A 22,916-nucleotide genomic window follows, 5' to 3' on the forward strand; every position below is an offset into this window, starting at 1 on the left:
TCATCAGCACTCCTGGCATAGAACCTGCCAAACTTAGGTTTTCAAGCAAATCCATAAATAACTGACTGATGCTTAGATGATAGCCTCTGGCCCTTTTCTCCACTCAAGTCTAGATCCCCTCTCTCACTCAAGTCTAGACCAAGCAGGAACATGGGGACAAGTCAGGGGGATACTTGTGGTCAGTCCTCATCTCTGATTTTGAGTGGGTACCAAAAGGTAGGCAGGGCAGGACAAATAAGAAGCAGCAGTGGGAGGCTAGACACCTCTTTCCAGTGACAAGACCCATATGCAAACGATGAAGAACAGGGACAATTTTAGTTTTTCTCACCTCCTCTTCTTCCTTGCCTGTTTCTCCTGAACACCAAGCTCCCACCACCATCCTGACTCATTACCCAGGCCTTCATCCTGGCAGGACTCAAGGCTCTGAAACCTCCCCCCTTTCAAATTAACCGAACTTCTAGCTTTCCATAACTCTTTCCCTTCACTCCCTGTTTTTATAGATGTTACAGAGGAATTAATTTGACAAAACCTACCTTCCTCTTAGTGCCAGGGTACATTGCCTACCGGGTTTCATCTCTTAGCAGCAACAATAGTAAAACTAAGAGCTTCTATGAATTGAGCACCTACTATGTGCCAGTTCTCATACTAAGTACTTATCAGAGATTATTCTGGGATTGTGCCCTCTGTGTTTAAGGGTTCACTGGAGCACTCACTCTCTTGAGAGGGGTTATGAGGCCCTCATTGAAAAGTGTGGTGCTACATTGGTAAATAAGCCATGTCTGTCATGGTTGTAAGACAGGGCAACGACAGCAGGCATACCTGGGTAGGGGCTGTTCTAGTCAATCCAGGTGCTATGACAAATTACCATGAACTGGGTGGTTTAAACTACAAACATTTATTTCTCATACATCTTGAGGCTGAGAAATCCAAGATGACGTTGTTACAGATTCCGAGTCCCAGTTTGCAGATGGCCATCTTCTCACTGATCCTCACATGGTCGAGAGAACACTGAGGAAGCAATTTCTCTTGTCTTTTCTAATAAGTGCACTGATCCCATTCATGGGGGCTCCCCCATTATCACCTAATTATCTCCCAAAGATCCCACATCCTAATTCTATTGCACAGCGGGTTAGGATTTCAACATACGAATTGTAGAGCTACAAGTTCAGTCAGTAACACCATCTGTGTGACGTGGGGCAAGCTACTTCACCTCTCTGAATTTCAGACATAATAACAGCACCTGTTTCACAGAGTTGTAAAATTAAATGAGATCATGCTTATAAGGCAATTACCAGAGGACCTGGTCTACAGCAAGTGTGAAATAAATGTTGACTATTTTAATCAGTAGGGTTCCCGTGACGCCAGTGACTCTGTCAGGAACAGAAACTATGCATCCTATGCCCCTAGGCATGAGGCACAATGCGCTGGGTGAGGCTGCTGGCATTGTTAAGAGAACACCATCCAGGAAAAAGGTAGGCTGCCCTGCTTTTCAATGAACAGACTCATTATGCTTCTTGGGATTTGGGGACCACATGAATAGCACATGCTGCTTCTGACTCTCATGCTTCTCGCTGCCAGTACCTATGCTTTTTTGCCTGAGTCTTTTCTCTAGCCACTTAATCCCATTCTGACCATCTGAAACCAGAGTTAACAGCCTTCTCCTGTAGCCTCAACTAATGACTGGTAGGAGCTGGAATATAATAAATGCCCCAGTTCCCTCACCCCTCTGATATCACAACTCAGATGTGTGTTCTACTCTGTCTCCCAGACTTCCTCAGCAGGAATAAGCTTCAGGTGATCACAGTGAAAACTTCTTTTGAACTGTAACTTGCCTTAACTTCCTTCCATTCTCTGTTTCAAAACCTGTATCTCCTACCATAGCCTTGGGATCAATTCACCAATAGGCTACATGCACTTGAGTCCTTATCTCAGGGTCTGCTCCCAGGAGCAGGCAGTCTAAGAGCTGACCTTTGGTGAGGCCCACTCCGCCAAGCTAGTGGTCGTCTGGAAGGTCCACACCGAGCCTAACATTTGTCTGCTCAATAGCTCAAGCTGCTTGAAAAGACTGCTCAGTCAGAATCACTCTCCTTCCCTGGCTTTCAAGCTAAAAGACACCTAAAAGGCAAATAATTTTCTTTCCTTAAAACTCTTCTTGAAATACTCTAGGACTCCCCCATGATAGCTTTGACAGCTGGAGACCTGAGGACATAGAAGATACATAGGTTCATCTCAATACATAGGTTCTATTCACTTGATAGAAGCTGCCTGAGGCTCCATCCAGGCTTAGAGGGTACAGCTGTAACTAGTGATGTCTGCCTTGAGCATTGGAATGGGTGAGTAGTGGCCCTATGTCCATCACCATAGCTCTAGAAGTAAATTCATTCCTTCATAGTGAGGTTGGCTGAATTTTCCTTTAGCATTTTTCTACCAAGGTCATCTCTGCCTTGCTGAGCTACTTCCTCCATCTGACTTGCTCACCCCCCACAGCAAGGCTGTACACAGAGCATGGCCACCCATTTTCTGGATGAGGAAACTAAGGCTCTGAAATATTGATTTTCCCAGCATCATGGAATCTATAAGGAGAGAACAGAGGCTTTTAATCAAGCCTATTGGAAACCGAAGCCCCCACACTACATCCTTTCATAGAGAAGGCAGTAGTAAATATCTTTAACCAAAGAGAACAGTCCAACACTCCTCTCTTTGTGAAGAAAAACCTTCTGCCAACAGGCACCCCCATCCTTTGCTGTCTTCTCCAACCAGGTGGAGTTGAAGATTCTTCAAGGGCCAGAGAGGAAACCTTCCCCCACTCCACAGTCACATCCTCTGCAGACTTTGGCTCCCTCTCAGTCCAGACTTCCCCATCCCCACCTGGGAGTGTAGCTCTCATGGATTTGCTGTCCCTGAGCAGCTGTCTCTCCGAGAGGACTGGAGGCTGCCTGGGAAAGCTGGAGGCGAAATTCTAACTGGAACAGGCGTGACGGGGGCACTCCCAAAGGTCCAAGTTATGGAAAAATCCAGCAGAGGCCTTCCCAGTGTGGTGACTCAGAGCTCCCACAAGCAGGGGGCTGCAAATGGGGGCCTCAGACCACAGCCTAGGCCTGGATACTGCTAACCAGGCAGCCTGCCCGATGGGTTTGGCTTGCACTGTCTCCTAAGGAACAACACAGGACTTTGAGTATATTCCTGTTGCCACACATCTGGCCCCCTGCTCCTGAAAGCTGTAACTCCCTGTTCTGAGAATCTTTGGGGATGGGACTCAGACTCATGGTCTCTCCATCCACAGATGTAACCTTCAGCTGGCCCCTCCCTGCCCCGCTGTGCAGGTGCCAAGCAGAACAGCCTGAGGCTGATGCTGTTGTCTGTTGGACAGAGCAGGAGTTGAGCAAGTGAGAGAGGGGATGACAAAGCCACGAAGAACTGCCTTAGGCTGGACTCTCCCTTCTCTCAGCCAAAAGCGCCTCCCCCAAGGACCCCTTCAGGCCTCCCACCTTACCCCTTCCTTCTCCCAGCCAAGGATAATGCAGGGGTCCAGTGGCCAACTCTGAAGTTGGCTAGACCTGGCTCTAAATTCATCCATTGTCTGGAATCAGACCTGAGATGGGATTGGTGGGTACTTGATTTACTGAGGAAATGATCTCAGGAGAAAGGGAGGGAAGGAAGCAAGACAGGGAAGATGCTCAGAAAGGATGGTCTCAACCTGAGTCTACCCTCAGCCTAGGGTAGGGCAAATAGTCCAGAGTTGTCCCCCACTTAAGGCAAGAAGGCAGGCTTTTGTATTCCTGTGTCAATCAATCACAGGAGACTGGAGAACAGGGCACAGGGCATGGGGGGAAGGGGTGTAAGTTCCTGGACCAGTCAGTCAACCTTCCAGAGAAGGTTTAGATATGAGTTCTTAGCCACTGCACTGGCTACAGCTGGTGGAGGGGTTGCTGACCAGGCAAAGAGATCTAGGGGGGCACCAACATCAGCTCTCATCCTGAGCAAGATCCAGATGATGCCTCTGGGAAACGAGCAGAACATGTCCCACACAGGTGTTTTAGGAAGTAAGCACAAGGTCCCCAACACATGGTAAGTCCTCAGCGACGGGAAGTTACCATTCCTATTGCTTGGAAAGATAAGTTTTTTAAGGTTAATTTTATGTGTCAACTTAGCTAAGCCATGGGGTGCCAGATATTTGAGCAAATGTTATTCTGGATATTTCTGTGAGGGCAGCTTTGGATGAGATTAGCATTCAAACCCGTGGACTTTAAGTAATGCAGTTTTTCTCCATAGGGTGGGTGGGCCTCACCTAACCAGTTGAAGGTTTGCATTTCAATAACACCTGCATTCCCCTTAACAAAAGGAAATTCTGCCAGCAGATTGGCTTTAGACTCAACCTGCAACATTGGCTCCTCCCTGGGTCACCAGCCTTGTGACCCACTCCAGATTTTGGACTTACCAGCCTCTATAATCATGTGAGCTAATGCCTTAAAATTATCTATCTGCCTATCTATCTATCTATCTATCTATCTCCTCTGGAGAACCCTGACTAGTACAGATAGAAAGCAAGAGGCGAGCAGTCCAGGGCCACCGGCCCTATAATACCATCCAACCATGCCTGTAGGAAGATCATGTTATTCCACATTCCCATTTGTTCTAAGACTGAATTCTTGGAAATGAAGATAGAGACCCACTTCCCCAGCTTGTCCGTGATCCACTGAGTCACCTCTCTAAGCATCCCCTTCAGGAGGGCGCCCCACTCCCTAGACACCTACAACCAGTCCCCACCAGCCCTTCCTCCAGCTTCTCCTCACACGGCCCTCCCCAGACTCGATGGTAAGGACATGGGTAGAGGGGCGAGTCCCTGTGTCATGGAGAGGGAGATCCAGAAGAGGCCATATTTGCTGGAGCTTACTGTTCCCACCCACTCCTGGTGATCTCACCAGATGCTGCGGACCTCTGGTCATCTCCAGGGGCAGGAGAGGAAGTGGAGAGCTCCAAATATTCTCTCCAATGGACTTATGCTCCATAGTGTTCCCCCCTTTCTTCCTGCAGTAAAGGTTCCCAACCTTCCACAGTCATCAGATCTGACAAATACATCATTTTGCCCTGCCCCCAGCCTCCACAGAAGAGTTCACACCTTAGGCAGGGGCAATGGCGCCCCCACAGGAGGTCACACCCTAAACCTCTGGTGTTTATACCTTGATTTCAGACATCTGGTTGCCAGACAGAGAATAAATGTCTGTTGATTTAAGTCACCCCGTTTGTGGTACTTTGTTATGGCAGCCCTAGGAAACTCTCTTATAGTCAGTCACCAGATACTGCCCAAGAATTTGCCTAAATGTCAACCACTAAATTTCTGTGGGAAATTCAAGGATTAGATTCTAGAAATTGGTGCCCACACCCAAGCAACTGCCCTCCTCGGGCTCTGTCAGAGCAGCCAGCTGCACTGCCCCAACCCATCCTCCACCTCCAAGCCACCATCACTGCCCTGAGGAAACAAAGGCTGGGGAGGGTCAGCCACCTGCCCAGGGTCACACAGCCGCAAGCGGCAGCACCAAGACTTCTAAGGCCCAGGTTTCACGACACTTGGGTCCCAAGAGTATCCCCACCCGACTTCACATTGACAAGCCACTGGCAGGTTCCTCCTCAGAGCTCCATCCCTGCTGGCTCACCTCAAGGATGTTTCATGCCATGAGTCAGAGCAGCTGGAGACTTTATGAGCCCTCTAATGGGCTAACTACCTGATAACCTGATTATGCAAAAGCCACATGTGAAACTCCCGCCCTCATAACCACATAATTTATAAGGAAATGATTCCACCTTCTCCCCAGGCCTTTGGCTACCCGCCCTTCGTGAAGACTCGGTGGAGTTTTTCAGGTCAAAGCAGGGAGCAAGAAAGCGGGGCTCCATTCTGTTCACCCCCCTCGGGTCCTAGGCCTCCTTCCTATCTGGGCCTCTGCTGAGTCCTCCTCAGAGTGAGGACCTGAGGAGGAAGCAGGCTGGAGAGGAGATGCAAATCAAGGACACCAAAGAATCTCTGACCTCTGTCTCTCACTGCTTCTCCCTTCCTTCCCTGTGTCCCCGAGGAGTCTCTGTTGCATGCCAGGCACGATGCAGGGGACACTGAGGCGAGAAGACCACACAGCCTTGACTTCTGGAGTCTACAGTGGAGCCTTTCATCTTCCTCTTCCTCCCGAGTCTGATGTCAATGCTCTGGGGTCTGGCCTGCAGCATTCCTCTCTCCTCTCCCATAAGACCTCACTTGTCCACCCCCTGGGAATGTCTGTCCCTCCCCAACATCATTCTCTGGGACTAGCCAATTCTTACCCATCTCAAAAGCCATCTCCTCAAAAAAAAAAAATATTTTTTCTCTTTTTATTTGTTATTTTAAAAAAAGAAAATTTAGCAGAATTAAATCCCCTTTTCTCCCAGAGTTCATCATTCTCCTGCTTAATAAAAATAGAGCACCTACTATGTGCCATGCCTGCCATTTACATATAGTAATTTGTTTAATCCTCCAAACAATCCTAGGAAGTAGGCACTAGCGTGCTATTGTTTGCTCACAATTCTCCCTCCTCCTCCTGTCCTTGCTCAGGTTCTGTGTGGGGTATGTGCTTCCTCCACACCACTGATTTGTGTTTGGTGACTTGTTTTGGACAATGGAATGCGGGTGGAAGCAACATCCAGTACTAAGTCAAAAACTTAAGAAGGCAAACAGCATTTTCAACTGCCACTCATGTCTGTGACCTTTGCCATGAACACACCCTGGGTAGTTGCTAATGGAGGCAAGTGGAGCAGACCTGAGTCCAACCCACAGCTTGGAGCCAAGCCCAGCACAGCCACAGTCACCCATATATTCTAATGAAAAGAAATGCTATGGCTATGAGCTGCTGAGATCAGGGGTTGTTTGTTACACACTATTAGTGCGGCAACTGCTGACTAATACTATTGTCATTTCCCATTTCATACATAGGAAAACTGAGACCTGTAGAGGTTGAGGAACTTTTCCAAGATTATACAAGGACAGGATGTATATCACACAACTGACTTCAAGTCCCACTGCTCTATGCTGACTCTCACTCTGAAGCATCAATCTCTTATACTCGGTGTGGGTGTATGTGTGTGTGTAGTACACATAGTCACACACACACACACACATACACATAAGTATAAACACTCCGTCATATAACCCTGCATGTTTCTAAAACATTTTATAAATGGTATCACTATGCATGTCATTCTGTAGCATGTTTTTATCCCTCAACATTATGCTGTTAGAGTTATTTCTGATACTTGTAACTTGTTCACTTACCTGCTGTATTTCATTCCATGAAATGTATCCAACTTCTTATTAGGTGGATTCATTTATTTCCAAGTTTTGCTATTTCAAACTATGTTGCAATGAACATTCTTGCTCTCCTCTCATACATGCAAACATTTCTCTAGGGTGTCTGACTAGAAGTGGAGTTGCTGTCTCACAGAGCATGAGTCTCTTCCACTCTGTAAGATATCACCAAAGCATTAGGCAAAGTTTTATACCAATGTGCACTCCCTCGAGCAGATCATGAGATTATCTGCTGTTCTAGATCCTTACATTTGTGGACGATATTAGTGCCTCACACACTAATTGGTGTGTGCCTCGTTACTGGTTGGTGCCCCCTGCAACCCGGCAGCTGGGCCGGTCCAGCATGCCCCAGGCTGCAGAATCACTCTTAGCCATGGGATCTCCTATCTGGTACCCCCTGCATGATGCCAGGCTCATAGTAGGCCTCTATTCATCTTTGTTTTCCACAATGGGTACAAAGGGTAGAAACAAAAGATGGAAACAAGAGAAAGAAGCCACAGTCATTATCTCGTACAGCTTTGGTTCTCCCAAGATCCAGGGCGAAGCAAGACATGAGGGGGGAAAAGCAGAAAGGAGAGACAGGTTCCAAGGAGAGTGAGGACCATGTATTTCAAGGCTGTTCCCCAGCCAGGTGGGCTGGAGGTGGTTGCTGTGCAAGCGCCATCCGTGGGTGACAAGGAACTGAAAACCTTACACCATCCCCAGCTGAGAAAAGTCTTTTCCGCCTCAGTCATCCACTCACCCACTCCCCTGTCTTTCTCTTCCTTTCACACTAGGTTCCCTGAGTCCATTCACACTCTTCACTCATGCACAGAGAACATTGCCTGGTCCTGGCAGCAACTCAGTGTTACTGAATCCATATTACTCACAGAGGATTTTTATTAGGGGACAAAGTTTTTATAGAAGCTGCAAATTAGTCATTCTTCCCCAACCTATTACCAAACCCCGCACTGACATTAAACACACACAGACACTTCCAGATACGAAAACACAGCCCCTTTCCCACAACAACTCTAGTTTCTCTTTCTTTTTCCTTGTCTGGTCTCAGAGCCCCGCCCCCTTCCTCTCTGCAGTTCTGGATAGCATAGGAAGTTCTGCCCACCCTCCGGGCTGCCTGGAGCTCCAGACCAGACTCCCTTCTCTATTTTTACCTCATATGCACATTCTTGGCAGCCTTTAAGACTCTCTGTAAAATCCCTGGTCTCCACCCTCACCCTGCCTTTCTACAACCCAACTTCAGACAGGGCCATTTCCTCACCATCCTACCTGTCTCCTCCTTAATATTTCTCTTGTTCCCTCCAGGTCCCCGCCACCACTTCTCCCACTCCCTTCTCCCAGATATACACATATACACATACACCGACATATATACACACATACATATGCACAAATACTGAAATATGTATTTCTCCATTTATATCATCGCCCCCTTTGCTACCTACCTCCTCCCTCTCAGTGCTGACTTCCTATAGGCAGGTGTCTCTAACTCTCAACCCTTTTATTCTGGATCCCTTGAGCACTAGGGAAGGCAGAATAATGCACACACAGCCCAGATGTCTTCATCCTATACCCCGATCCTTTTAATGTGTTACCATAGATGTGGTATGATTGAATCGAAGATACTAAAATGGGTTATCCAAACTGGATTACCCAGATTGGTCTAATGTAATCACAAGGGAAGGAAGAGAGTCAGAGAAGGAGATGTAGTGATAGAAACAGAGGAAAGAGAGAGAAAAAAAATTAAGGTGTTACACTGCTGACTCTGAAGATGGATGGGGCCACAAGCCAATGGCTGCAAGAGGCCTCAAGAGGTTGAAAAGGACACATAAACAGATCACCTAGAGCCTCCAGAAGGAACATGAGGCTGGCAACACCTTGATTTTAGTGCAGCGAAACCCCTTGTGGACGTCAGACCTCCACAACTGTAAATAACAAAATCACACTGTTTGAAGCTAACCACTTACAGCAGCAATAGGAAACTAGTATGGGCATTTGTCTGTACAACTCCCATGACTGTGAAGTGTGCCTCCGGGCAGCATTTCATGGTAACCCTATTTGGTGTTGCCCATGCATCAGGCTTTGCTGGCTGCAATGTGCTTGTGACTGAAGGATAGTGGTTGCCTTAGTTTACATTCCCCCAAAAGTAGACTATGAGACATAGAATTACATGCAAGTAGTTTGAGATGCCAGGAGACACTGGGTGTAGGGGTGTGGGGGAGTGAGACAGGGAAGGGAATGCAGCCAGCAAAGGATACATTATCAACAAGTTAGCAGTGTGGCAACTAGAACTAAGTTCCTGGGAGGAACTCTGGGGCCAATATAGAATAATGGCTCAGTGTTACCCACAGCCCCAGAATGGAAAGGGAGCTGGAATGTTTGTACAGCTACCCCTATCAGTTGAGGGCTATATACAGGTGGTGTGAGGGTGTTCTGGTCTCCAGCAACCTTTGTGCTTTGAAGAAAGCCCTCAAGCCAAGAGATGTGGATCCCTGCCATAGAGCAAGCTGAAACAGTGAGTCCCAAGCAGTGATATGGGTGCCTGTTCACCACCCTCAGAAAGGAGTTACCCCAGATCCTTGGCCATTGTAACACTTTTGACTAGAATGGAAAGACTGTGAGCACTGGGTTCTATAACATTCAGCAGAATGGGGTTGTCTGGTCTTTCATCATGATTAGGACTGAGGAAAAACCAATAATGTGCCCTTAGCACATCACACTAGGGCTACATAATGTCAATATGGCTATTGCTCAAGACCTTAACCTTGTCCTTGATTAAAGTGGTGTCTTCAGGTTTCTCCACTTCTATATTTTCCCTTTATAACCAAAAAGTTATATTAGGAGCTACTTGGAGTATCCCAGGGAGACACTTGGAGATTTCCCACTATTTTTAACAAACATCAATGGATCTTGCCTGCAACTATTATTACTATAGGGTTTGCCTAATGGTAATTTTTATTTTCCTCATTTTAGACCTAGTTTTAAATTCTTTTGTACCTCAGTTTCCTCATCTGTAAATGGGGATAATAATTTTATCTGCCTCAGAGGCTTACTGTGGGATTAATTAATGTACATGAGAGTGCATGACACATCCAGGGTGGCCACCAGCACACCTTAGTTACCCAGTGGAGCAAAAGAACCTTTTCAAATTACTAATTGGAGTCTTTGTTTCTGTATTTCTTGCCTAGCCTAGACTGAGCCCTCATTCAGCCTGCAACTGGAATGATTTTTCATTGCCTCATGGAGGAGATAAAGCAGAAATAGGACTTCCTCCTTCTAAAATTATTTTCTTGAGATATGAAGCATAAACTGTAAAGTGTACAACTTAAAGGATTTTTACGTATATATTCAACAATGTAACTTCTACCATAATCTAGGTATAGCACATTTCCAGAAATCCAGGAGATCCCTCCCAAAAAAGGGTTTTAGACATAGGCAATTTTATTGTAAAATTTTTATGGATCTCATTTATGTAGAATAAAAAAAACCCAAACTCATAAATCAGAAGAGATTGGTGGTTGCCAGGGGCAAATGGAGGGAATGGGTTGGGGTGGGAAGTAGCTGAAAGTGGTCAAAACATACAAACTTCTAGTTATAAGATGAATAAACTCTGGTGATGTAATGTACGGCATGATGGGTATAGTAAGCAACATTGTATTAAATGCTTGGAAGGGCCTCCCCGGTGGCGCAGCAGTTGAGCGCCGGGCAGCAGCCCGCAGCCTCTGTAGCTCCAGTTAGATCCCTGGCCACCGGCAAGGGTTCCACATGGCGCGCAGACCTCTCCTGCCGTGTCCAGACCCCTCCTGCTGTGCCCGCTGCTCCCCTCAGCAGCGTATTTCGTCAGTCTGCCTGTTCTGTTCCCCACTCTGGCTCTGGTGAATTCTCTCACCCTCCTGTGCTTCTGACTGTACCCAGTGCTTGTATAAATAAATAAATAAATCTCTAAAATAAATAAATAAATAAATGCATGCTTGAAAGTTGCCAAAACAGTGAATTTTCAAGGTTCTTAGCACAAAATACCTTTGTAAGGTAATAGACCTGTTAATGATTAACCTTATGAACTATTTTGCAATATATACATTACATAAAATCACTCTATTGCACACTTTAAACTTACACAATGTCACATACCATTGCATCTCAGAAAAGTTAGAAAAATGAAATAAAATTTATATGGAAAAGCATATAAAAAAGTCTTGAAAATAAATAAACTAAGTATGTACAAGAAGAATAAAGTAAGAGGAATCAAGTGTATCCACTTGATTAGAGAGTTGTTACATAACTATAGTAATCAGGACTGTGCAAAGGGATAGATATGTAAATCAATGAAATGGAATACAGAACCCAGATTAGAGTCACACAATTGAGTTTTTACAAAGGTCCAAAAGCAATTCAAATGGAAGAAAGCAAGCCTTTTATACAATAGTCAAATGGTGCTGGGACAGTTAATCATCCAAAGATGGGGCAGGGGTGAGAGGAAACTTCTACTTAAATTTTTTTTTAATGAACTCAAATGAACCATGGACGTAAATTTAAAATGTAAAAACTTTAGGGAAAAAAAGAGAAAAATCTTTAGGCTCTAAAGCTAAGCAAACAGTTCTTAAACTTGACACCATAAAAGGAAAATTTGGACTTTGTTCAAAATGTAAAACTTTTGTCCTGTAAGAGATCCTTGTAGAGGATAAAAAGAAAAGCCACAGACTGGGAGAAAATATTTTTAAACCACACAACCAACAAAAGACAAGTATCTCAAATATATTTTAAAACTCACAAGACTCAATAGCAAAAACAAAACCACAAATAATCCAATTAGAAAATGGACAAAATAACCGACTAGACATTTTACCAAGGAGGATATACAGATGGCAAATATGCACTTGAAAAAAAAAAAATGTTCAGCATCATTAACCATTAGGGAAACGCAAAGTAAAACTCCAATGAGCCATCATCACACACCTACCAGAATGACTAAAATAAAAAGTTGGGACAACACCAAATACTGGTGGGAATACAGAAAATCTGGATCACTCGTCCATTGCTGGTGAGCACATCAAATGATACAGTCACTGGAAAAAAACAATTTGGCAATTACTTATGAAACTAAACATGCAACTTCCATATGACTCAGAAATAGCATTCCTGGGCACTTACCCCAGAGAAAGTAGATTTACACACACAAACACTGCACATGAATGTTCAAAACTATTCCTGTTTTGACTTCTCCTACAAAATTGTTTTGACTGTTCAGAATAATCAAAATTAGAAACAATGGGCTAATGATTCAATAAACTGTAAACCATCCGCACCATAGAACACCACTCAGCAGTAAAGAGGAACAATCTACTGACACACACAAAAACTTGGATGGATCTCCAGAGGAGCATGTTACACAAATAAAGCCAATCCACAAAGGTTATATACTATATGATTTCATTTATGTAACAAGCATGAACTTACAAAAGTAGACAGATGGAGGATCTCTTTAGCAGTTGCCAGGAGTTAGGGACAGTATGGGGGCTGTAGGGTGGGAAAGATGTGATTTTGACTATAAAAGGCATCTTCGCGGTAACCAAGCTGTTCTGAATGTTAACTATGGTGGCCTGAATCACAAGTGTGATAAGCTACATAAAACTAAGTGTACACAAACACACACCAGTGCCTGTAAAACTGATGAAACCCAATTAAGTTTGGATGTTCTATCAATGTCAATTTCCTGGCTATGATAGAAGATGTTACTATTGAGGGAAACTGCATGGAGGATACACAAAGTCTTTCTGCAAATTGACAACAATCTCAAAAGTTAATTTTAAAAGAAACTTGCTAGAAAAAAACCTAGGACATATATGTAGACAATATCACATGTTTGAGAGAAGGCATGGGATTTGAAAGCAAGGCCTCACCACACAACACCAGAATAAATCCCCAAACTATGTGGTCAGAAGCATTGCATAGCAGTAGATGCCTGAGAAAAGGAGCTCTACATCTTATAGAAATGAAACCCATATTCAGGGTCCTGGGACCCCATGTTCAGAGTCCTGGGTAGCACTCAGGGCACCAGTAAGACCTCCCAAAAGAGACGGCCATGTGCACATGGAGAAGTGAAGCAAGGTCAGTGGTCACTCTGCCAAACAAAATGCATTGTGTTAAATGAAAGAAGACAGACTCAAAGACTTTCATACCATACAACTTCATTTATTATTCTAGAAAAGGTGAAACTATATGAATTTGAGAATAGATCATTGATTTCCAGGGTTGACAAAGGGTGGGGTGGGGGTGGTAATTACAAATAAGTAGCATGAGTACGTTTTGTGGGGTGATGGAATGGTTTTATAGCGTGGTTTTGGAGATGGTTAGATGACAATTTTTCAAAACCCATAGGACAGTATACCATGAAGAATAAATCTCACAGAGGTACAGATAGCCCTAAAGACAAATGGAATTCATTTCATCCATTCTTGACATTTACAAAAGATGATCCTGAATTCCAGGGAGTGAAAAAGACTTGCCCAGTCCTAGAAGGACTTGAAGATAAATCCAAGACTAGATGCCAACCCTCAAAGTAACTAGCCTAGTTCTTTTCCCAACAATGTAAGTGGGGTCTGTCTTATAGTCAACTTTGTCTACAAGCAAACTGGTTGTAAAGATGGCACAATGACTGCAGTCATCTTAATGATGACAGTTCATAGCATTTTTGTGTCTCAAGACTCTACTCCAACCCTCCTAGGCTTACACTATAGGAGCTTCATGGGATTTCCACACACCTCCCACACACGCCAGTCCGCATGTTGGACCCAGGCCCTGTATCCTGTGTCTTTCTCTTTGGTTTACCCCCTTGGCTTGGTAAACCACACCATCTTGCAGTTACTTCCTGAAATGAGATCGTTACTTCCTAGCATGAGATTGTGTGTGTCTGAAATTGTCTTTATTCTATTTGTCTCTTGGTTAATAGTTTAGCTAGATCTAGAATTTTCCTTTAGAATTTTGAGTATATAACTCTAGTATTTTACCTTCCAGTGTTGTTTCAACAGTTCCAGTAAACTTTAAAAACTTTTTGGTTCTTGAAACTTGACATATGGCCCTTTTTCTTTGTCCCTAGGGTCCCGATTTCAGGAATATGTGCATTTTGGGGGCCCATTTTTACCCATTGAACTATTAAACTAGGCACATGGTTGGCCCTTTCAACCTGGAAACACGTTTTTTCAGTGTAAAAATTTTTTCTTGAATCAGTTCATTAATAATTTCCTCCTCTCTGGGAAGCTGAGGTGCTAATAGTTCAGAGGTTAAACCTATTGGATAATTTTTCACACACTTTATTTTTTCCCCCTAGTTTTCATTGTTCTTGTCTTTTGAAATTATTTTCTGGGAGACAACCCAGATTTTACTTCCCAAGCCACCTACTGAGCTTTTCATCTCAGCTATCATGTTTGTTTGTTTAACGTTTAAAGCTTATTTTGTTTCCTATCCTTTAAAATAGCACCTTACTTGTATTTCATAATATCCTCTTCTAGCCTTGAAAGTAAGTTTTGGTGTCTTCCAAGTTGCTTTTCTCTGTTTATTTTGATCATTAGTTTGCTTGTTTATTTTGATTTGTGTTTACTATTATTTGTTCTCTACCTTCCATGTTAACAGTTGTCCTTAGATAGCTTGTGAACTGTAGCAGACATTATTGATGTCCTGCCCATACCCCTAGCTGCTGTGCTGGTTGTTAATGGATCAGAACTTCCCCTTTCTCTACAGAGTTCACCTCAGCCAGGAGCTGCCTTGCCAGGAAGGCCACAGTCTCTTCCTGGTAGGCCATAAGCAATGACTGATTAATATGTGAATACAAAATATTTTTCTTGCTTCAAGGTGAGATCAACTCTGGTGCAATTCATGCCTCAGGGTCCCCTATAGGATCTGACTCAGAAAAACCTCCAACTAAAAACCTCATCCTTGCTCAGGTCTCAACTAAAACCACCGTCCTTCCCCTGCCTCTCGGGGTATAAAGCGCAGATAAGGTTTCTCCTGAGAACACACCCTGGTAAATCACAAGCATCTGAATCCCCATCTTGGCCTCTGTTTCTAGGAAACATAAGACATACTCTTTCACTGCTGTGATTAAGAGTAAAGACCTAAAAAGCCTATTGAAAACCCTGCGTGAGTGAGCCAGACTTGTCAACTCTGAGATTCACTGTGGGGAGACATGGGTGGTCATTTTTTGGAAACTCCAGTGCCAGAATTCTTAGTTCTTTTCATTTTGGCCAGAGTTCCCAAAAAAGAAGGGTGGAGTATGGCTGCCAGTGATCTGGGGAATAAGCAGAAAGGAAGTTGAGGATCTCAGCCCACAGTGAGTAAATACCCACTTAATGCCCCTGTTCTGCACATGATAACTGTCTTCAGCGGTACCTGACATTGCCAGTACGGAGACCCTATGGAATAGCCTCTCCAGAGGTAAAATCTTCATGCCTCTGCCTGGTGGTAAGGAGGTGCTGCAGCGTGGAGAGTGGGAGAGGGGAACTAGGACTTTAACTGCTTCCCAATCACCTTTCACCCAGTTCTCCTGATTTTGGCTTGCTCATTCCAGTGGTATCTAGGACTGCCAATTTCTATTTTTTTTATTTTTAGGATTTTCCATTAAAGTAGGGCTGTTCTTCGTTTTCTCTGGGTTTCAGTTTTCCTAGGGCTGCTAAGTCAATTACCAGGCATCCATCTGTTTCCAGCTTCCAAAATTCTTTTTTGCTATTGTCTCCTCTTCTGTTCTCTCTGTCCTCATGACTTTGTGTCATTATTATTATTATTATTATTGTGTGTGCCTTTTTAAAAAAAATTTCTTTAAAGTAATTTTAGTGGGTTTCAGGAAGGAACAAAAGTACATGTGTAGGTTCAATTCACTATCTTAACACGGAAAAAAGAATCCAAGCTCCATTGGTACTAGACCTTTCCTCCCATCTTTCCCCTCCTGTGAACGTCTGTGGATGGTAGACAGATGAGTATGAACTTCATATAAGGGAGTCAGAGGCCTGTGAGGGAAGCTGTGTCTCCCCAGGAAGCATACTCACCCCTAGAAGTTCACACTGTGTCACCCCAGTCTGAGGGCATAAAGGTCAGAGTCCTGATTATGATCATGGAGGTGGGAAGGGCAGAAAGCCAAGATAATCCAAGGAAGCCTACCAAGAAGATGTGCTGCAGTAATAAGGAAAAGATACTGAGTCTCATTTTTCTAATGAGGAAGTTCAGTCCTCCCTCTGCTTCTATGATTTGGTGATAAAGAAGTCATTCCAGAACGCCTATCTGCTTCTCCCGCCCCTTACTTTGGGATGAGGTGATGGTGGTTACGAGATCTTGGGTAATCTGAATAGTTTGAAATGGGGAAGAAGTAAACTACTACAGTTCCTTTTTCCTAGAACAGGTTGTGGACAAAGATATCCCATTTCACTTCCTCTTTCAAGCTCAAACCTACAAATCTGGCAATGACACAGTCGGGCCAGAGAACTCCAGAGAGGCAGGAACTGTGGTGATTGTGGTATTCTACAGGTGATGTTAGTGGTAGAAGTTTTGCACCAAGTGGCAGGAGAGCTGAGCTTGACAGCTTCTTTCACTGCACAGATCTAACTTGAAAGTTCCCCAATGGCTTCTATAAGCAGCAGGGGGGATGGAAGTCAGTGTATAAATACTCCAGCCTCCTCATCATTTGAGAGGACAGTGTTGAGGCTGTCCCAGGTTTCTCAGTGGGTTCCCAGCAGGATGGAGCCTCAGCTGTCCATGGCAGTAACTAACTCACCAGCTGACTCACACCTTAGTATTGGTTTCTTTCCATTCCATATCACCTTTCCCCATTTCTTCACTTCTATTTCCTGGGCTCACCTCTCAAGTAGATGACCTACATCCCAGCCTCTGTCTCAGCACCTGCTCTTGGGAGAATCCTCATTAAGACAGGTTTCCTCCATTTCAAAAGCAAATCTGAGCAGGCTGCACCACCCCTGGGGAGCTGTGCCTCTGCTTCCTCTGTCTGCACTGGTCTCAGCTAGAAGCTCCCACACGAGCTCCTCAGCACTTATATTTTCTCAGGAACTCTGAGTTCTGTTTGGGTGATGGGGCCTGCATGTGCCAGAAAGGCAATGTGGATTGTTGGTGGCTGAGGAGACAGAATTCCTGGCTCCTGCCTCTTGGCCTGACCCAAAGCTAGAGACCTGTACACCGGAACCTGTACTTCCTCCCCAATCACACTTGCACAGTCATGCACACACATCCTGCATTAGAAAGCAATTCCTCCGAGGGCTGACTCACACTCCAGCTACAGGTCCACATGGCCTATGAGGAGGGGAGGACCCCCAGGAGGGTTGAGCAGAAGGTACAAGAGGAAACACTTTGGAATTCTTGGATGAAGGGGTTCAGGGAGCACAGGAGCACACCCCAGATTCTCACAGAAAAGACTTCTCTACTGACTTATCTACAGAGTCAAAGCACTGAATGGGCAACCCTTGAGAAGGTCGTTTGGAGCACTAGATAATTAAGCAGCCAAGTGACTGGCCAATGTGATGTAGGGCAGATGGTGCAGTGGGGCTGCAAGACCTTTGGTTTCTAGCTTCTGTTTCAAAGACTGGTTTTGCCTTTATTGGTCAGGCAGTCATTCAACAAACTTGTATTGCCCACCAGATCCCAGGATGACTCGAACCAGCCCCCAATCCCACTATAGTTATCATCCAGAAAGCTGCCATCCAAAATTAGTTGCAGGTATTTGATTTAAAATTAAATATCAATTCTTTTCCAAAAGGTAGAAGAGTGTTGAAGGACTTCTAATTATGTGAATTGGGATGTGGTTTTCTGAGCAATGAGTTGGGTATAAGGAAGATGCTTTAAAGCAAGCACGGTATAGAAAGCTAGAAGACTGGGAGGAAAGAGATAGAAAGAGGGACATCCTCTCAAGTCCTAAACAGTGAAACCCTTCTAACCTCTCCCCCTATCATGTAGAACAAAGGAACATGTTAGCTGAAAAAGCCACAGCTTTAAGTCCTGGATGCCTGCTGTTTGGGGGCACCCACCTAAACTACAAAGACCTATCTTAGTGCACCCACACTATATGTATTTTGCTTAAAGAAGGGAGGGTGTTGGGAGTGGTAGTGAGGAAGGAACTGTTAGGGGGAAAAGGAGTCAGGAACCCGTTCAATATCGGGGTTGCTCTATAACAGAACCATCTGTATTACTAGGCAGTTAGGATCACAGACCAGCAGATGAATCATCAGCTAGAGACCCCAGGAGGCCAGAAATTCTGACTTCTCCCTCAAGAAGAACAAGAAGCAGTCCACTTCTGGGGACATTAGGCAGGACCCTGCCATATGTGTTCCCCATCCTTAGGTGACATTTTCTTCCTGACCCCAAAAGGCAGCTGGGCTAGTTGATGCCTCAGCAAAATTTTAATTAGATGAGTCTCCCTAAAAACAACAACTGAAAACTTCCCCTACTCCTTACACCCTTATTCTCTCTCTCCTCCCCCACACCTTCTCTTTCTCTCTCCCCTAATTTTCACAAGGACAAAGGACACAAAGCTGGAGTCACTCCACCCTCTAGCCTACTGCCTGTTTGGACTAGCAAATGTCTAGCCAAACTTTCTAAACAAACAAACAAAACAGGTTTCCAAACACAGGGCAGGGGAAGGAAGCCACAAGAAGGGAGGAGAAAGAAAAAAGGAGTTCAGCCTTTCTCTCCCCTGCGGAGCCTCCCTGGCCACACCAGTCAAGTGCTAAGGTCTCCAGGAGACACTGTTCCCGTGGAAGGGCTCATATTCTGGTTAGGGCAGAAAATATGCCAGAGTAGGGACCCCAGAATGTGCCCTGTGTGGACAGGAAAGTGGGTACAGGGCTCAGGTGGGCGTTTCAAAGAAAGTTTGTTAACAAGTTAGGGGGCAGGAAGGAAAACGTCATTACAAAGTGGTTTTGGAGTGTTCCCTTCCTAGAGGGAACAGCAGGAACACAATGAGAGTGAAACGCCATTCTGCAGCTCTGAAAATAAGTGCCAGGCTGGGGGGTGGAGGAGGGAAAGAGAAAAAGATGGTAACTGGGGCAGATCTGCATATCATGAGGATGATTTGCATGAGAATGGAATGAGACTGCAGCCTAGCGCCAGAGAGATGAGGAGGCCTGGTTTAGACTGAGTGAGGGTTATCAGCAAAGCAGAGTTGAGGTCTAGGTTCTGCACCCTCACTTTTGTTACACTCTCGCTCACCTAGGGGGACTGTGACTCTTGGGTACCTCGGAGAGATTCACTGGTGTCTGTCTTTAGGGACTTTCTCCTTGTCTTGGAGGTTTATGGTTTGTCAAAGTAGACGGAACTTGCCTGCAGTCACTTTCCATGGTAACTTTGCTTCCCAAAGTTAAACTATTGGGCCATTTATGGTTTATGTGAGGGGGGCTGAAGGATCGAAGAAGGACTCTTAGAGGGGGACATGGGGCCTGAGAAGGGGTGGGGAGCACAGTCTTTTCTGCAAGCCCTGAGTAGCAGCGGCCCCACTCAGCAGAACAGCTTCAGAGGAGGTGGCTGTGCGGTCTGCTGCAGGATCCCAGCCTCATCTGGGGGTTCTGTGGCCCACAAGTGACAAACCACGGCGCTGGAAACAAGGGTGCCTGCTGACTAAACAGCCTTCCATCAACATGAGGCCTCCCCACATCCTCGCAGCAGCTTCGGACAGACTCTAGGCTTTAGTGTCACTGGATGCGCTGATTCTCACCTCCTCCCCTCGCCCCCGGGCCAACTGGCAATTTCTTGCCAGTCCTGCGGAGCTAGGGGCCGAGGGCACTACTAGGTCAATGAAAATAAAGCAATGCACTGCTTTCTTGCACACACCTTCCTCCAATATCTGGGCAGATCTGTCACAGCGGTCCCAGCATTCAGTTGCGAGCAGCTACCGCGGGAAAGGCAGCTGGAGGGAGGGGGCGGTGTGCACCCTCCTAATTAGTGGGCAGTTCTATGTCCACGCCTGTGCCCCCGGGGGTGGGTGACTAGACGCTAGGAAGATGGTGTTCCAAGCTTCCACTTTTATAAATGCCTATAAAGCCTGCAAAAATAAACAGATGAGGGAGTGAGGGAGCGGGTCTCTCCACCGTACCTCAGTCCCGGGGGCACCGTCCCCAGCAGCGGGCGCGGCTGGACCAGGCCCGGCCAGGGAGCGCCGGGTCGCGCCTGCGCACTTCAGCCGCTGAAGCCCCGGCGCCCTCGCGAGGTGGGCGGGGGCTGCCCGGGCATCCGGGTCCCTCACCCCGCCCCCGCTGCATGAATGAGAGGCGCGGCGCCCGCCCCTCCCCCGCCGGGCCCGCCCCTCGCCGGGGGCCGCCGCGCGCCGTCTGCCGCCGCCACCTCAGCCGCGCTGGGTCCCGACAGACGCTCGTCGCCCGCCGCCCGCCGCCGCCGCCGAGGCTCCCGCACCCCTGCTGTCGCCGCCGCCGCTGCCGGCACACCCGAGTAAGCGAGCGGACGGGGGCGGGGGCGCTGGGGGTCGCCCCGAATCCGGAGCTCGGGGGCCGGGCGGGTCCGGGCTCGGGATGCTGAGGAGACCGCGGCCCGCGCCGGCCTCCCCCTCACGGGCGGGGCGCGCGGCGGGGGCAGGGCGGGGGCGCCGCGGCCCGGGGGGGCGCGAGGGATGCGGAGGGGCGTCGGGGCCGGGCGCGGGGCCCCGCACAAAGGCGGCGCGGCTGTCACCGGGACGTCGCCGGGGGAGGCTCGCGCGCGGGGCTGGCGCGGGAGGCGCGGCCGCGGGCCGGGAGGGCGAGCGCGGCGGCCGCGGGGCTGGCGGGGGGCGCGCGCGTGGGGCGCGGCGTGGCCGTGTTTCCCGGGCCCCCCGCTGCGACGCCCCTTTCTTTGTGGCGATGTCGCGTGCCCGATTGTCACCGCGTGCTGCCCGCACCCCGGGGGGCACCGCTCGCCCCGGCGCCCTCCTTGGAAACCTCGGGGTGACTCCTCTGGGGATCGGGGGGCGTCTGTGCTCCCACAGGCCGGAGAAGCGAGGACCCTCTTTGTTTCCGGAGAGCGGATCGTGCGTGCGAGGGTGCGGAGCTGTCTCGCCGCTGAAATAAGATAAACAGGTCGTTTTAGGGGCGCGAGAGAAAGAGGCGCATCACTTCATCAGCGCTTCACCCAGTTCTGTCCTGATGCTCTCGCAGACGGTGTTTTCGTTTCTGGCTGCAAAACCAGTGGGGTGTGTTAGTTGACTGTGAATGCGCTGTTGTCGGTAGGTCTGGGACACTTGGCTTTTGGGGTTTCATTCGTGAGAGTGCGCTGGGCGATCTGCACTTGGCCGGGCTCCAGCGCATACAGGGCGCTGCTTTCTGGCCGCTGGCCCCTGACTGTGCACATGCAGGTCTGCAGACACGCTCGTGTGTGTCGGGCACTGCTTTACTCAGCTCCTCGGATAGGCAGATTTTATTTCTTCCTGCCTCCCTGTGTTAATAAGAAGGTGGTCCAGCAGGTTCTCGACACCTCCTTGCTTGCTTGCTTGCTTTTTTTTTTTTTCTCTTTAATGCTTTGGCAAAGGGTTTTATTGCATATTATGCTGGCATGCGCTCTTGCTTTGATCTGAAATTTTCTGTGTTCTGTTGTTGGGTTGTGCTGCCCAGCTCAATGGCTCCTCTTACAGGACTACTGGAAAACAGAATACCTTTTATCATTGTCCTCATCCCCTGAGAGAGGAGGAAGCCCTGCAGGTCCCCACAGATTGGCCTGGTCTGACTGCCTGACTTTGTTGTGTAGGTAAAGGTATGAAGTTGGTTACAGTTGATGCAGACCAAATAAAAAGAGGCAATTGTGATAGTACAGCTATTCCTTTTTCGACCTTTTAAAACAGGGTGTTTTTTTTTTTTTAATTTTTAAAAGATATTGTTTTGGTTGCATTTTCAGGGTTTGTTTTTTTTTTAACCCTTGTAATTTTGCACAGTGATGGAAATTAGATAAACTTAGTTATAAGAAACATACCCTCCAAAATATATTTTGATTATAATCTTTTGATTCAAAAAAGCAGTGGTAAAAAGTTAAGAGACGCTTAAATCAACATTACCTCAATAGAGATGTTAACTTAAAAATTAGCTTATTGAATGATATGCATAATTGGTACATTTTTCTTTAAGAGTCTCTTTGAGATTAATTTATAATCACATGTACTTTAATTCCTGGTAGGTTTTAGTGCAAAATGAAATCTAAACTAAGCAGTCTTCCACAGCATCTGTTTGTGTATATTCCCTCTGTAAAAAACATTTGCTTTTAATTTGAAGGGGAAATTTTCCATTGGTTGGATCAAGATCCATTATTCTTAGTAAAATTCTTACCTTATGTTGTAATCAAATTCTTATTTTGTAGAAGTTAAAATTTGTAAAGCTGATTTTTCAATTTAGAGAAGTTTAGGTTTTATGATGTGAGATTTAAATGAAATTTGACTATCAATGAATTTAATTCAAAATACGCTAACTTAAAAACATTATTAATTGGAGATATTATTAGTGGATGAGAATGAAGCCACCAAAATAATTTATGAACTGCCTACATAAAATGATTTTTTAGAAATACCTTTAAAACAAACCATAAGGGGAAGTCTTAGATAAACAAAGCAGTATAACGGAAATTATCACTG

Source organism: Talpa europaea, assembly GCF_964194135.1.
Source record: "Talpa europaea genome assembly, chromosome: 11".
Taxonomy (NCBI): domain Eukaryota; kingdom Metazoa; phylum Chordata; class Mammalia; order Eulipotyphla; family Talpidae; genus Talpa; species Talpa europaea.